Source organism: Crocuta crocuta, unplaced genomic scaffold (genome assembly GCF_008692635.1).
Source record: "Crocuta crocuta isolate KB4526 unplaced genomic scaffold, BGI_CrCroc_1.0 scaffold102, whole genome shotgun sequence".
In the NCBI taxonomy this organism is placed as follows: domain Eukaryota; kingdom Metazoa; phylum Chordata; class Mammalia; order Carnivora; family Hyaenidae; genus Crocuta; species Crocuta crocuta.
Window position 1 is genome coordinate 8,482,519 of NW_027530019.1, and position 17,258 is coordinate 8,499,776.

Below are 17,258 nucleotides of genomic sequence, written 5' to 3' on the forward strand. Positions count from 1 at the left end.
TCAAAAAAAAAGCAAATAAAAAAAAAAAAAAAAAAAAAAACCAGACAGCTGAAGCAAAAGCCACACAATCTTAACCAGAAAGCAAACAGAAAAGAAAAGGCCGGACCTGACCCTGTAGTCATCAGAAAAGAAACAGATAATATCTGTCTACCAAATAACTAAGAAGCACAAATCTAATATGATTTCTAAGTCTCTTGAGAAGGTAGCCTGAAACTGGTGAGGTTAAGAAATAAGAATTAACCCTCTCTCTCTCTAAAATAAATAAAATGGGGAAAAAAAGTGTTTTTAAGGGGCACCTGGATGCTTCACTTGGTTGAGTATCTGACTCTTGATTTTGGCTCAGGTCACGATCCCAGGGTCATGGGATCAAGCTCCGCACAAAGCCTGCTTAAAATTCTCTCTCAATCTCTCAATCTCTTCCCCCGCCCCGCCCCGTCTACCCCTTCCCTCAATATATGCACTCTCTCTCTGTCTCTAAAATAAATTTTTTAATAAAAAAAAGAAATAAGAATTAACTCCCAATGATACAGAAGAATGCAGCCACTTTATCTCTACATTCTTAAGAGGTAAAACACACACTTTAAAAAAAAATAAGGCAGGGCACCTGGGTAGCTCAGTCGGTTAAGCATCCAACTTCGGCTAAGGTCATGATCTCACAAGTTTGTGGGTTCGAGCCCCGCGTCGGGCTCTGTGCTGACAGCTAGCTCAGAGCCTGGAGCCTGTTTCAGACTCTGTACCTCCCCTGCTCACCCTGTCTCTCTCTCTCTCTCTCTCTCAGAAATAAATAAAACGTTTAAAAAAAATAAGGCAAATTTAACTTTCATTTCACATGTGCATGCAACAGATTTTATAATTAAATAATTTCATGATTTGAAGTTAGATAAACATTCTTCAGCTAATCCTAAATCAATTGAATGCCTCCTTTAAGAGATCAAAATAAATGCTCTGCCGTATCTGTAGTCTAACCAGCAAAGTAAAGTCCCTCTGACTGAAAAGAGAAGACCGTCGGCATCTCCTCCTTATGTTACTGGCCGCTGGCTGCAGGCCGCGATCCAAACAAGTCCTTTGGCCTCCACGCTTTCCCACTGCTGGCCCTGCTTGCACAGGCAGTGCAGACCGCCCGTGTCAAAATCTCCCTAATCTTATGCCACGTGACATGCCACTGGCTGGGTGTCAGTTAGGACACCTGGCTGAGTTCAAACAGCAGGCCTCTAAGTAAGGATTATTCAGAGCATTCTTAATGAAAGATCCATCAGGCCAGCAAGGCTTGTAGTAAACCTTTCAGCTACTTTTGCTCTTGAGGAAACAGCGTGTCTCTGCATGGTTCACAATTATTTTACCTCAAGCGGACACCAGGCAGGGCCCTCCTTGCTTTGGGTTTCAATAGCCACGAAGCCAACCTTCAACTTGTCGGCTCCGTAGAACACTTCCAAAATCAAAGCAAAAACTAGATAATGAATAGCCTCCAGCTCTGGCCACCCACCCTGTTCCCCCCACCGTACCTCTTGGCCTCCGGCTTCCCTGGGCCAAACTTACTCTGAGCTGTTTTGTCCCGATGGTCTGAATCCCCGTGGGCCCGAGTCTCTGAGACACAAGCAAGCCTTGTCCAGGCAACACGGGCGGGGCTCTCCCCTAGTGCCCAGGTGGTAAGACGCCTGGGAGGCTCCTCCTCCCCCATCCGCTCCTCCCCCTTGGGCCTTCAAGGCCTATTTACTTAAGTCATCCCTAAGGCTATCATCAGTTACATCTCTCAACCAAATTACTTCCAGAAGTCAGGATTTGATAGGAAAACGTGGGGAGAAACTGTCATAATAATAACATTTACTGAGTATTTACTAGTTGTACTTTACTTACACCGTCTCAGAGATTCCTTAGGATAACTTTGTAAAAGAGACATTAGTATCCCCATTTTACAGATGAGAACATTGAAGTTTATTATAAGGTTAGAGAACTTACCTACAGTAACATCACTAATTTAAGCAGCAGAGTTTAATTCAAACTGACTCTTCTGTTGAGTGTTCTCACAGGGTTAGACCTAAGAGATAGTTGAGGGAACATGCCTCACAGCAGAATTCTATTTATGTTCAAACTTAAAGTAACTTCTCTCCCTATGGAGAGGGATGGGAAGGAATCTACAAATTGAAAGGTAAAAAAAAATTACATTTCTTGAGGAGGGGTGAGATACAACTATAGTACTGATATAATTTTTAAGAGCCCTTATCTTTTAGAAATACATACTGAAATTCTCACAATTGAAATGATTTGGAATTTGCTTAAGGTGGAGTAGGTAGGAGCTTAGAAGACACAAGATTGGCCCTGAGTTGATAATAACTTGAAGCCAACTAAGGATACATGAGGGCATTCCCTGTGGGTGTGTATTTTTGTATATACCAAAAAATTTCCACAATAAAAAATGGGTGCCTGAATGTCAGTCAGCTGAGTGTCCGACTCTTGCTTTTGGCTCAGGTTGTGACCTCATGGTTCATGAGTTGGAGCCCTGCATCGGGCTCCACGCTGACAACACAGAGCCTGTTTGGGATTCTCTCTCTCCCTCTCGCAGTCTCTCTGCCTCTCAAAATAAACAAATAAACTTTAACAGCAAAAAACAAAAATTAAAAACTAGTGTGTCAGAGTGGGCAGTGACTTTGCTCTTTGGTCACTGAGATGGTAAGTTGTGGGCATATTTCAAGTAACAGCAAGATAACAGAAATACAGGTAATAGCAACACAATTATAATCATGCTTCCCTCCCACATGCACATAGCTGTACAATTCACAGGGCCCACACCTGAACCTGCATGGGAGATATGGATACCACTTCACAGATGGGCAAACTGAGGCTCAGAGAGGCAAGGTGAGCCTCCAAAACTCACACAATGAGTCAGCACCAGGGCTGGAGCCATGAGGGGTCCTTTAAGTGAACAGAAGCTTTTTCTGAACACCCTCTGGGGTAGCCATGTAGGCAATAGCCGGAGCGCGCAGTTCAGAGGAGAAGAGGGAACTTCTCCCAGCTCCAGATCCTGGGACAGCGTCTGTGCTGGGCTGCGCACAAGAATCCTGCAACCCCAAGTGGCCGCACATACTGTCTCCCAAAGGGTCAGGACTCCAGTCTTGGTTTTATGGTCATTGAAGCCTATGCAATTTAGGGACCGAAATTACAAATACAAAATTAGATATGAGAGTTAATATTAACTTTGAATGAGAAAATAAATCACAATAAATGTCTGAATTCCTGGTGATTCAAGACTCTTCTGATCTCTCTTTGAGGTGATTTGTCAGGAACACAAGCATAGAAATACTTCCTGATTACAGCCTGGCTACCCCTCCCCTCCGGGAACTCCCCGCTCCACACGCAGGAGGACCTCTACCAGAGATGGGTCCAGAAGCTCGAACTCTATTTGCTTCTGGGTAAATCCACATCTAGTGCCTACAGCATTCCTTTAGAGCACGCTGCCTGCCTACCCGCTCTGGGACTCACAACTAACCCGCTCTGGGACTCACAAGTAACCCGCTCTGGGACTCACAACTAACCCGCTCTGGGACTCACAACTAACCCACTCTGGGACTCACAACTAACCCGCTCTGGGACTCACAACTAGCCAGTCTCTCCTTCTACCAGTCCTGAATTTGCCAATCTCCCTCCCACTCCTTCCCAACACAACATGGCTTCTTTGAACAATCTGAAGCTACGTCCTGATCCCTAGTGTAAAACTGGTCCATCACTGCCCTATAGCACATTCCTAAGTGCCAGGCACTGTGCCGGGCACTTGAGGTGGACACATTATCCTCATTTTACAACTGAAAAAAGTAAGGCTGCAGGAGATAGGTTATATTCTCGAGAGCACACAGCCAATAAGTAAATTAAGCTAAATTAAATTAAATTCTAAAACAAACTAAAATAAAATAGAATCAGGATTCAACCAGAGGAAACAGAAAAGAGTAAGGAAGAGAACGAAAGCAAACATCAACACTTTCTCTACGACATGGAGAATACTCCTGAGAACTGGCTTACACAATTATGAAAGCAGACAAGTCCAAGATCTACATCAGCAAGCTGGTTCAGTTTCTGTCCAAAGGTCAGCAGGCTCAAGACCCAGGAAGAGCTCATGTCGCAGTTCGAATATAGGCAGGAGAAAACTAACGTCCCAGCTCAAGGCAGGTAGGAAAGATTCTCTGTTAGTGGGAGGGTCAGCCTTTTTGTTCTATTCAGACCTTCACCTGATTGCCCATTGGAAGGGCAATCTGCTTAAGGATTCCTCGAGAGAAAACACCCTCATAGACACACCAGAATAATGTTTGACCAAATGTGCAGGCACCCTGTGGCCCAAGTCACAAGTTGATACATAAATCTATCATACCCTCTGACTTAACCTATAAAAGGGCAAATCCAAACCTAGAAAAATCTTAGACTATGACTGGTTACTATGACTGGATTAGTATCACTTTTGGGTCTCAAGAAAACGCCAAACATTGTCTCATAAATACTATGGTTCCTTAACATGATCTCATCTTGATCTGAAGGGCATTCAAGTAAATTATGCAGTTATACTTGTGGTACGTGTCAATGGCACTGGATTAGATACGTCGTGAACCTTTCTGGAGGTGTTTGAGTCCTATTGTATTAATAAAGTTTTTAAATTTTTGTATTTTAGGATTGTTTGACATTTGGGGGACTTGCTAATCCTAGAGAGACTGCCATTGCAGTGCTAGCTAACTCCTAAAGAGAGTAAATAACTTGTCTGGGAGCACACCTCTATTATGTAAACCAACCCATGGAGAGCCCATACCCCGAACCACCTCCTCCATCTAGCTTTCGCACTCCCAAGGGCAGTATTCCTCTGCCCTAATTATTCTAGCGCCAGACATCAGACAACTGGAATAGCCCCTACACACCCCAAAGCCCACTAAAATTTATTCAAATTAGCCAACCCCAAATTTGGTCAGCTCATTCCCCCTGCCTCACTAAAGGTTTGTGGGAGTCTGGGTGGCTCAGTTGGCTAAGCATCAAACTTCGGCTCAGGTCATGATCTTCTGGTTCATGAGTTTGAGCCCACGTTGGCTGCCTGCTTCAGATGCTCTGTCCCCTTCGCTCTCTGCCCCTCCCCTGCTTGTACGCATGTGCTCTCTTTCTCTCTCTCTCCCAAAAATAAACATTTTTTTAAAAAAATAAAGTGCTTTTCAAAAATAAAAAAACTACAGTATAGTTTTGCCCATGCTTTCCCCTCAATTTTCCTGCCTACTGACCCACCAGGCGCTTCCCCATGTGGCTGCATGGGGTGTATCTTGCTCCTGTTCCTGGGGAACTCTAAGCAACAACTTCTTCCTTCACAGCAGTCATCTCCTGATGTGTTGAAAGATTTTATATGTGTAACAAATTTTTTTTCTCTGCTCCTTCTCCTCACATATCCATTGAACTATCAGGTGGCAGGCATTTAAGAAGCAACTTAATTACATATTACTGTGGAATGTTATAATTATGTGGGTGATTGGGTCAAATTTTTACAACTGAATAACATAGCTACAGTATAATTTTTTAATGCAATAAATTACTCCAGAAGAATAGAGCACCGGACCTTCCTTTCCTTTGTCACACACTTAGCACCTGCTCTACCAAAATGAGCAATCTTCTCCACCAAGGAAAGTCTTCATTCACATCCTTTTTATCCTTTTCATCTTGATAGAGGGGAAGTGTCATCAGCCAGAGTTCCTCAGAAAGATGTTTAAGGAACAAGTTTTTTACAGGATATAAATACATATGCACATTCATACCTCTACTAAATTTGTCTCAGCCCTGCAGTGGCTAAATTTGCAGAGCCAAAAATCAGGAAACATAACCTAAGAGACTTCTTTCACTTACAGATTTATTTCTTGCACAACAGGTCTGCAAATCAAATTATATTTAGCTGTGCTAAGTGCGTAAGTATATCTTTATGGAAAGAGTAGAGTTACATGAAATCTACATGCTGCACATGTTTCCACAAGTGCTCACTGAGAATCTACTGCACATCAGGACCGGTGCTGATGGACAGATACTTCCCCACCCCATTTCTGGTCCTGGTCCCAGTCTATTAGCTTCAGGTGCTAAGGGCAGAACAGCACAGCTTGCCAGCTAATTATAATGTAGGCCAAGAATAAGGTGAGCCAAATTCCAGGGGAAAGTTGTTTTCCTAATAAGATATGGTCTAATTTAAATATTAGAATGTTAAAAATAACCTATAAAAAAGCAGAAGATATTTTTTTAAGCTTATCTATTTTGAGAAAGAGTGAGCAGGGGAGGGACAGAGAGAATCTGCACTGTCAGTGTAGAGCCCTACATGGGGCCCAAACCCATGAACCATGAGACCATGACCTGAGCCAGAATCAAGAGTTGGACGCTTACTCAAGGGAATCAAGAGCAAAAATAAATGATTGGGACCTCATCAAGATTAAAAGCTTCTGCACAGCCAAGGAAANCGCCTCAAGCTAGAAGAAATTTTAAGCGGACATTGGCATCAAAGCTGAGTAATATTTAAAAAAAAAAAAAAAGAAAAAAGCTTTCTTAGCATAACATGAATCAGATCAATGGTTTGAGCCCTTAACCATTTTTTAAAACTTCTGTGCTATTCTTGATTCCTCACCATCCCCTCCATTCATCCCACACCCATTTCTGCCCAGTTCAGGCCCTGAGCTGCTGACAACATCACCTAGACTCCCTTGCTCTCTACCTTCTGGATGGTTTTGTTGGTGATTAAGTGTAAGCCAGAGATCCAAGAGAGTGAAAAGAGTCGTTGGGGTATTTCCTCCCCAAATTCTCTCTACTTTGGGCCACACTGGAGCTGGACAATGGATGGGGGCTGAAAGAATTTTGAAGAGCATGGTAAAAAAAAGTCTACACAATCTTGAACATATTGTAAAAGTATGAATGTCAACAACCATGTTGGGTAAGATTCAGAAAGAAGTAAGGAGCACAGGAGAGAAAAAAATTAAATCACCTTAAAGACCACCTAGACCATCACGAACAGACAAATTAGTAGAAATACAAACATTAAAGGCTCTGGTGGTGAGGGCTTAACATGAGGTGAGGAACATATTATTGAACACTGGAGGGAAAGGATCCTTGTTTTAGAGGGGCAGAAAGCTTAAGATAATTCTGTCCTACAGTTATGTGAAAAGGAGAATTTGTAAGAGATGAGACTGAACATTTAGCTGAGGAAATTTCCAAGCGAAGTGTTAAAGGTGCAGCCAGATTTCTTCTTCCTGCAATTAGGAAAATATGAAAGAAAAAAGATAAACCAAGGGAAGAAATGTTCAGCAAAAATGAGCTAGGACTACTTAGTGGTAAACACATGCCAAATTTCATGACAAAGCAAGGATGGCCCAGTGGGTGGAACCAAGAGCTGCAGATGATTATTCCCTGGTCTTGAAACTGAATGGAATTTGTCCAACTGGATTTTAACAATGTCTTGGGACCAAGTGACTCGTTTATTTCCTTCCACTCTTCCCCTTTTTCAAGCAGAACCTTTATCCTATCCTTATATAACTTTTATCCTCTGCCTCCTCCACCACTGTATTTTGGGAGCAGATAACTTGTTTCTTTAGTTTCACAGGCCCACAGATGAACAGGAATTGAACCCTAGGATGGATCATCCCTAGAGCCTCACTCGTACATAATTTAGATTATTCAGTAGATGAAATTGAGACTTTGGAGCTAATGAGACTCAAATTGGATTCTGTGCCACAGTTAATACTCTAATAGCTGACCTTTTCAGGGACCTTGGAGTGAATATATTTTGCATATGGGATAAGCCTGAATTTGGGGGAGCCAGAGTATGAACTGTGGTAGGCAGAATAATCCCCCCTACCAAAGAACCCCTGGGATCTATGAATATGTTACATTGCAAGCAAATGGGGACTTTGCAGATGTGACTGAGTTAAGGACCTTGAAACAGAGAAAGTGGTCTGCATTATGATACAGGTGGGCCTATGTATGGATGGGATGGATCCTCAAGAGTGAGGAACCTTTCCTAGCTGTGGCCAGAAGGTAGGCATGACTCTTGGAAGACAGATCAGAGAGATATAAAGTTGCTGGCTCTGAAAATGGAGGAAGGGTTCATGAACCAAAGATGCAGGCAGCATCTAGGAGCTGGAAAAGAAAAACAGAACAAAACAAAAGGGTCTGCCTTGGAGCTTCCAAAACGAATGTGGCCACTTTGATTTTAAAGTGAGGCCTATGTTGGACTTGTGAACCACAGTACTGTAGCAACAGAAATTTGTACTGTTTGAGCCACCAAGTCCATGGTGGTCTGTTACAGCAGCAATAGGAAACTAACAATCATCTTACCTAATTTTCACAGCCATCTCAAGATAAAGGTGTTGTTATTCCCATTTATAGACGCTGAAACTGAGGCTCAGGGAAGTGAAGTAACATTCTAGTTAAATCTAAGAACTTGAATGTAAACTTGGATTTTTGGAAGTCAATCCTAACACTCCTCCACTAACCCAGAGAGGGTGCATGTGTAGAAAATAAAGGTACCAAATTTTTTTGGCAACTGTTCCTACGGAGGTGGCCAGAGAGTTTAGAGCCACCCTCTTGGTAGACTATAGAGGTTTTCCACCTGCTACCACCAACTATCCTGACCATCCCGGGGGATGACAAGAATGGTCCAGTGGGGATAGATAAGACCAGAACCTAGAACCAGAGTCCAAAACCACCAGGAGATTTCAGTCTCTCTGCAAAAAAAAAAAAAAGATACATCAAAATGCCAACAAATGACTGAGTGACCACAAGAAAGTTCCAAGAAGGGCTAGGAAGGTAACATGACTTACAGAATTGATTTGGGCTGGAGGGACCAGAGCAGGTGGGACCTGGGCTGGATGTTGGGCCATGGCTAAGATCAGCGCATTTCAGGAGGGATAATAATAGGGGACAGAGCGATACTATGTACTCCATTCCCCTGAAAAGTAAGCCCTATCAGTGCAAAAACCCCATGCAACATGGTCACTGCTCTAGTCCCAAGTTCTAGCACAGCACTCGCCACAATGAAGGATCTCAGTAATTGTCTTGGTCCTTCCAGGCTACTATGAAATACCACAGCCAGGGTAGCCTATAAATAGAAATTTATTTCTCATGGTTCTGGAGGCTGGGAAGTCCAAAACCAAGGCACCAGCATGGCTGGTGAGGACTTTTCTTCTATGTCCTCACATGTTAGAAGAGGCTCTAGATCTCTCTGGACCCTGTTTTACAAGGCAATAATCCCATTCCTGAAGGCTAATGACTTAATCACCTCCCAAAGACCCCACCAACTAATACCATCACCTTTGGGGGGTAGGATTGCAACAGATGAGTTTTGGAGGGAACACAGACATTCAGACCACAGCAGTAATATTTGCCTTAAAAGATGAACAGATTTATTCAATACCTCTATATGCCAGATGCATATATGACGAATGGAGGGAGACTTAATTCATTCCAAAAAAAATGTACTGAGTGTGGAGGAAAACACAAAGGTCTAGGATGTATCCCTTCTGGAGTTAGTAAGAGAATGACGTGTACACTTCTAACTACCCTTAGCTTTAGTGACAATAGTGCAACGTAATCAATATGAGCCAAACACTTTAGGTGTTTTGATGAGACAAAGAGTAATCAGTGAAAGCTTGGTGGGACAGAAACTATCTGAGCAGGAGGGAAAAGACTGGTAGCATTTTGACAAGTGGAAACGCTAGGAGAGGGTGCGCCAAGAGGAGGGAGGAGCAGAAGTAAATGAATCAACGATATGGTGACTTCCCTGCACACCTCATTCCAGCCTTCTCTGCCCCGCTCGGAGCCGACAGCTGACCTGTGAGCCATCAACTCGCCTCTCTTGTCCTCTAGCTTCCACTTGGGGGTACTGCTCAGCCCAAAGCCGTGACTTCCTGTGGGGTGGCCCCCAGCTACGGCTCTTTCTCAGGGTTCTGGTAATCATGTCCTCTCGTTGCTTTCTCGGGCCTTGAATCAATGTTTCACCCTCTCATTGGTTTCTCTTAGCCTTGCCCACACCTTTGCAAATAGTTATTTCATTAAACCCTTCTTAATAACATGTTTGAGTGTGCCAACTGTTTCCCGGAGATCCTGGCTGATAGGGTGGAAAGGCCCAGAATGTGTTTGGGCGATAGAAGGCCAACCGGATTTGGCTGCCGTTCAGAGGAGTAGAAAAGGAGACAAGAAAGAAATATTATAGCCCAATTCTAAAGGGCCACACTGAGGCTTTCTACTGAAAATCCACTTTGAGAAGTGACAGAACCACGGGAATGGTCATGAGAAAATGAATCTGGTGTCAGGGAGCAAATTAAAAATTTTTTTAATGTTTTATTTATTTCTAGGAGAGAGAGAGGGAGAGAGACAGCGTGAGCAGGGGAGGGTCAGAGAGAGAGGGAGTCACAGACTGAAACAGGCTCCAAGCTCTGAGCTGGCTGTCAGCACAGAGCCCGATGCGGGGCTCGAACCCACGAACTGCGAGATCATGACCTAAGCGAAAGTCGGACGCTTAACCGACTAAGCCACCCAGGCGCCCCACAGGGAGCAAATTAAATAGGAGGAGAGTCATACCGGTTCTGGAAGTCGTTTTAGAGTCTCGTGCAGTGGTCTAGGTGTGAGTGATAAGGGCCTGGTTAGGTGCGGACACTGGAAATGCAAATAAAGATTCAGATAAGAACGAGGTAGAGGAAAGAGAATGATTGGATGAGAGGTGGGAAGGGCACCCTGGGAGAAAAAAAAGTCAAAATTGACACTCAAGTGGCAGAAGAGGGAAGAATTCTATGAAACAGGAAACATGGAGGGCAAGGTAAGGGCCTGTTTGGGGTACTTTTGGGGAGATAGGTTTGAGGTTTGGCAAGTAGAATCACTTAGAATGAGCGTCATATAACTGTGGACAAGGAAGAGGGCAGCCTACAGCAGACAGATGTCCACCGGGAAGGGAGAAGTAAGATTGGATGAGCATATGTAACTGAAGTTTCATCTGGAAGCTTAACCCCAGACAACTGCAATCCCATCTAGGGGTCACGGAGCAGCAATCTGCAGGCCAAATGCAGACCAGAGATGTGTTTTGGTTGGCTCACAGAGTTTTCTTTCTTTTATTTTAAATTTATTTCTGAGAGAGAGAGAGGTAGCATGAGCAGGGGAGGGTCAGAGAGAGAGGGAGACACAGAATCTGAAGGAGGTTCCAGGCTCTGAGCTAGCTGTCAGCACAGAGTCCAACTCAGGGCCCTAGCCCACAAACCGTGAGATCATGACCTGTGCCGAAGTCGGATGCTTAACCGACTGAGCCACCCAAGCGCCCCTCACAGAGTTTTCTTAAATTTTGAGTTAGTGCCAACATTAAAATTTTTGGTTATCTCACAAAACAAAAACAAAAACGAAAAAAAAAATCAACTCCAGATTTTTGGCCTGACATCACTGGGCCCACATTCCTACATGTCAACCCTTGGTTGGAGCTGAGCATTCTTCACTCATCTACACTGAACACAAGGTTACAGTTCACTCCAGCCCCACCCAGTCTATGTTACTCATTTGAACTCATGGTCCCTGCTAATGGCAGTTCTCGATGCAACTAATGTTGTTGGGGAGATGGCAACGATAAAAGAGTGGTCTGGCTTTTTTTGCTTCGTTTTTAATTTTTTTAACATTTATTTATTTTTTGAGAGACAGAGTGTGAGCAGGGACGGCAGAGAGAGGGAAACCCAGAATCTGAAGCAGGCTCCAGGCTCCCCCAGAGCCTGACATGGGGCTCCATGCAGCCAAACTCACACACTGCCAGATCATGACCTTGAACCAAAGTCAGCTGCTTAACCAACTGAGCCACCCAGGTGCCCCCAGAGTGGTCTAACAGGAGAGACCAGGAGTATAAGGATCTCCTAAGTGGCTGTTTCAGAAACTCAGGCACCTGGGAGGTCTTAGAATAGATGATAAGAGCAGAGATGAAGGCGTGAATATGAAACACATGCCAACCGAATTTTCGTGACAAATTAGCTATAGGGGATAAAGAAGGAAGGAGGCGAACACGACCTTGCTCAGGTGGATACAATGAGAGACGGTGTAAGTAACAGCGTCAGATTACTCAAAGTGCAGTAAAGGCCCAAAGCGAACTGGGAGAGAAGGAAACCACACCCCCTAAAAGTCCACTGAGCACCGTTCTGCAAAGGGTAATGCGGCTGCGCCCTTCCTCTTGGCACACACCTCCTCTTGAGTAATGGAGGCGCGGTCGTCACCTGTGTGTTCAGGACCTGGATTACTTTATTGTTAACATATGAACAAGACTGAGTAATCATCATCTAGGCCTGCAGGGCCATGTTGAAACTCTACAGGGCTATTGTAAAATTAAATATTTTAATATTTTAACATTAAATATTAAGCTGTGGGGGCACCTGGGTGGCTCAGTCAGTTAAACGGCCGACTTCGGCTCAGGTGATAATCTCCGTTTCTAGGTTCGAGCCCCGCGTCAGGCTCTGTGCTGAACGCTTGCTCAGAGCCTGGAGCCTGTTTCGGATTCTGTGTCTCCTTCTCTCTGCCCCTCCACCGCTCATGCTCTGTCTCACTCTGTGTCTCAAAAATAAATAAATGTAAAAAGAAAATTTTAATATTAAGCTGTGGAGCAAGCACTCTGGCAGTGGAACAGGAGCAAATCATACAGAAAACAAATATCATGTACTGCTCCCTGATGATTCAGGGGTTAGAGCCACAGTGGAGTTCTTTAGTTCTCTAACTCTTTAGGAACAAAGCATGAAAAATGTCCTTGGCGGCAAAACCTGCTTAGGATTCTCTTTCTCCTTCTCACTCTGCTTCTCCCTCTCTCTCAAAATAAATAACACCAAAAACTTGGGGTGCCTAGGTGGGTCAGTCGGTTAAGCAGCCGACTTTCCTCAGGTCATGATCTCGCGGTTCGTGGGTTCGAGCCTCGCATCAGGCTCTGTGCTGACAGCTCAGAGCCTGGAGCCTGCTTCAGATTCTGTGTCTCCCTCTCTCTCTGCCCCTCCCCTGCTCCACTCTTTCTGTCTGTCTTCCAAAAGTAAATTAAAATGTTTAAAAAATTAAAAATATAAACATTAAAAAATAAATAAATGTCTTTGAAGAGTTACTGATAAAGAGTTAACAATGATGACTTGGGCAATGAAACTGTAGTGCCGTTTGCTGCTGAGAAATTTCCTACAAGTTTCCCTGGCCGACATGCATTTTACAATCAAGAAAGCCTAATAAAGGGGAGGAACTGACAATTTTACCAAGCCTCATATTTGCTAAGCAGAAAATAAAAACTCTACTTACAAAAGGAAAATTCTTGCACTTCAGCTTCAGAAAAGGAAGAAATAAGTCAGCCACCTGGATTATTTCAACTGAGAGTTAAAGGTTTTGATTGAATTATACAGTGGAGGGGTGGGAATGCCTTGCTTTTCTGCTTGCATTAGCCAAGGAGTGTGGCTCATGTTCTGGTGTAGTGTAATCACAATTTAGCTTTCCTTCAAGTCCATCACTCACAGTTGGCCTCTCGTCAAGTATACTGCAGGCTTCCTTTCAACATCTGCACATGCCTATGTGAGCCTATCCCCAGACTGTAGACCAGGACACACTGGGGAAGGAGGCCTGATGAGGAATTAATGTGCTCCCAGTCACACAGCATGGGGTCAGCTTAGGCTGAATCTGTTAAATGATCACAAGAAAATTACTCATCAGCCTTAGGAGTGCTGGGATTCCTGCTCGGTCCCACATACAAGAAGGCTCTGAAGGGCAGAATTTCATTATAAACAGGGACTGGCCAATTAATCTGGCATATTGTTCCTCGGAATCCAGGGTGTGAGGTCTTAACACAATGAGAAAAGACTATTTAATTACAAGTTATACATTTGTCCTTTGAGCGTGATTGAAGAGATGCCAAACTCAATCCTTTACTGGTTAGAACAGAATGTGGGGGGGGAAGCTAGGTAACAGGTGTGCTGGGTTCCCTAAGCTCACGTCTGTCCTATGTCTGACCAAACAACACAGTTCCTCATCCTGGTGAAGCTTTGTCTGAGGGTGTGTCAGGAGTCAGGGAGTTGGGAGACTGGGTTCACATTCCAGGCAGGGCCAGGCAGGGCTGGTCCTTAACCATCCTGGCCCACACTTTCTTCAGCAATGGATAAAGGACTGGACTGGAAGCTTCAAAGTTCCCTTCCTTTTCTAAAACGCTGTGATCTTCTAAATGAGGAGAAAAGGGAGATGGAGGTTCACAAGCAGGTACTCAAATGGGAATACTTGTGGGACGCCTGGGTGGCTCAGTCGGTTAAGCATCCAACTTGGGTTCAGGTCATCATCTCAGGGTTTGGTGAGTTTGAGCCCTGCATTGTGTTCTGTGCTGTCAGTGCAGAGCCCGCTTCGGTCCTGTCTCCCTCACTCTGCCCCTCCCCCCTCCCTCTCAGGAAAAAAAAAAAATAGATATTTCAAATGGGAATACTCATTCTAGTAACTCCTTAGATTGATCTGAGCTGTGAATTATTGCAGCAGAGAATAAAAAGTTATAACCAGGCCCTGGTGTCTCTTACTCTTATAAGAACATCTGTCATATTGGATTAAGCCCCACCCTTATGATCTCATTTCATCTTAATTACCTTTTTAAAGGCCCTGTCTCCAAATATAGTCACATTCCAAGGCACTGGGGATTCGGGCTTCAACACATGAATTTTGAGAGGACACAATTCAGTCCATAACACCAGTATTTGCCCTTCTCAAAGTCATAGACATAGTTAGCCCCAGTGTGTTCTACATTTCTTCTTCCTTTCAAAGTTCTCCCCCATCTTCCTGCCCCAATTTAGCACTTTTACAAAGTAAACCTCAGGGATGGCTGGACCTACTTTTCTTCTTCCTGTTACCATCTACAATTGTTGTTACATAGACTTTTAAGGCTGGGAATTAAGAAGCAACTAGTTTGCTTCAGGCCTAGTCTGGGCCCCTTCTAGCAACACACCCCCTCTGCTGCTATTCACCAAATCTTCAGGGTCACAGAGGAGGTACCTAATGGGCGTGGGGCAGGGAAAGGTAGGAAGAAAAGAGGAAAAAGAAATGTGCATCTATGCCCAGAAATGCCTCATCATGGGTCTGTCTCCATTCCCTATTAGACATTTCCTGTGTTGCAACAGATAGGATTAACAAGCCTAGACATAGGCAAGATGGGAAAGAAACTGTTCCTGGTTTCCTATCAACATTCAATTTCATTTTCTCTGGCAGAACACCAGCCACACAGACCCACACACACAAACTATCCATCCTGACTGATATCTCAAGCTTGCCAACTCCAGATGTGTTTATATATATTTGTTCAGCCAGTAAAAGAAGGAGGAGGAGGAGAAGGAAGAGATGAAAAGTCTAAATTTTAGTCATATTTCAAACCAGCATCTGTCTCCTTAATGAATTTTGTTTTTTTTTTCAGATGTAATCATAAGCAACCTTTTCCAACCCACTTATTCATTCAATGAATATTTATTGAGTCCCTTCCATATACCAGGACTGGGGATACCAATGGTGATGGCCATAAACTTGTAGTCCAGTGAGGGAAACACACAAGTTCTAACAAATGGTATTTATTTCACATCTTTGTGCCAGGTACAGCGCTGGATACTCTAACTACCTGGGGAGACATGATTATCTCCATCGACCAGTGAAGAAGCTAAGGTGCAAGGAAGTTCAAAAGCCAAGACCATGCTGCTAGTCAATGGAAGTGTCAAGACCACAACCATGTTATCTGACCTCTGGGCAATGCCCTTCCCACCATCAGGGAGGTATCTTAACCTGAGGTGTGAACTTGAATGGGGGAAAGAAATCACATCTTTATTTTCACTAATCTCTAACCAGAATTTAACATTTTCTTCAATCATACATGTTGGCAAAAACCACAGCAGTATTAGTAACTACCTATGATTGTCACCAAAAGAAATCACAGATATTTTCTTGTATTACAGGGCTGGCCTATTTCCTGAAATATAGTTTATGCTCATTACTACTTCAAAATTATGGTAGATGTTAGACCACTGCTAGATCTTTAATGCATTAGATTTTTAAAAAATATTTTTAATGTTCATTTTATATTTGAGAGAGAGAGAGAGACAGAGACAGACAGAGAGAGGGCAAGCAGGAGAGGGGCAGAGAGAGAGGGACACACAGAATCTGAAGCAGACTCCAAGCTCTGAGCTGTCAGCACAGAGCCCCACGCAGGGCTTGAACCCACAAACCACTGGAACCCACAAACCGTGAGATTATGACTTGAGCAGAAGTCAGACGCTCAATGGACTGGGCCCCCCAGGTGTTCCAATGCATTCAATTTTCTTTAAGGCACATATATTACTACATTACAAATTCTTTTTAATATTTTGACAAGTGCTTTGGAAACAGTTTTCTTTATAATGCTCAGCCATTTAAGGGAGCCTGGGTAGCTCAGTCACTTAAGCATCTGACTCCTGATTTCAGCTAAGGTAGTGATGCCACAGTTTGTGAGTCGCAGCCCCTAGTCGGGCTCTGCGCTGATGACGTGGAGCCTGCTTGGGGTTCTGTCTCTCAGGCTCTCTGCCCCTCTCCCACTTTTGCCCGCTCACTCTCTCTCAAAATAAATAAATAAGTATTTTTAAAACTTTTTTTTAAATTTTTAAAAAGTATTGTTCTGAGAAGGCATCCTTAGTCTCCCCGGAACTGCCAAAGGGGTACATGGCACAAAAGTGGGTCAGAACCCTACATTACAACAATGAGAAACCGAGGCACATGCAGAGGCTCTTTTCCGTAGGTCTTTGGGCAAGAAGCTAGGTTGGGATTTTCCTCATGAAGAAAGAGATGAAGAGCAAATGCTAAGACCCCTGATTCCACCGAAGAAAGAACCCTTTCTCTCCTTTCCACCAATTCCCGTTCGGCACGCGCCCCTAAATGCTCTCCTCGGCTTGCTCCAGGCGCAGCTGACTCCTTGAGTCCCCCCTCGGTCCCACGCGCACTGTCAGTGCATAAATGGGTCCCCGCTGCGGGCAGACGGGCTGATGTCCACCTCCGATCCCCGAGGCTGAGCACTTACTGGTGTCACGGGACGGTGCTAAGCGGCACATTCAACAAGCGTACGGCGCCAGAAATTCCCACACACCCAAGCCACGGATACTCCAGCTTTCAAACTCCCCTCGCAGGCTGGCCTCGGGGCGCCCCCGAAACCTGACACGCCGGGAAGGAAGCGCGAGCCCCAGCCCCCGGCTTGCAGACAAGGGCAGCGACAGCGGCGGGGTTCGCGGGTGGAGAAAGGGTGCGAAGCA

General features: G+C 44.3%; 1 protein-coding gene across 2 annotated transcripts in view; it reads right to left on the reverse strand.

The window, feature by feature from the left end:
* SQOR (sulfide quinone oxidoreductase) overlaps window positions 1–17,258 on the reverse strand; it is a 50,308-nt gene that overhangs the window by 31,737 nt on the left and 1,313 nt on the right. The window contains exon 1 of one of the 2 annotated variants that reach the window (XM_077764471.1): window positions 10,564–10,583. The exons of the other annotated variant lie outside the window; for it this stretch is intronic. The gene's annotated coding sequence lies outside the window, so the exon portion shown is untranslated. Of the gene's footprint in view, window positions 1–10,563; window positions 10,584–17,258 lie in introns of those variants that run through there. 2 annotated transcript variants of the gene reach the window in all.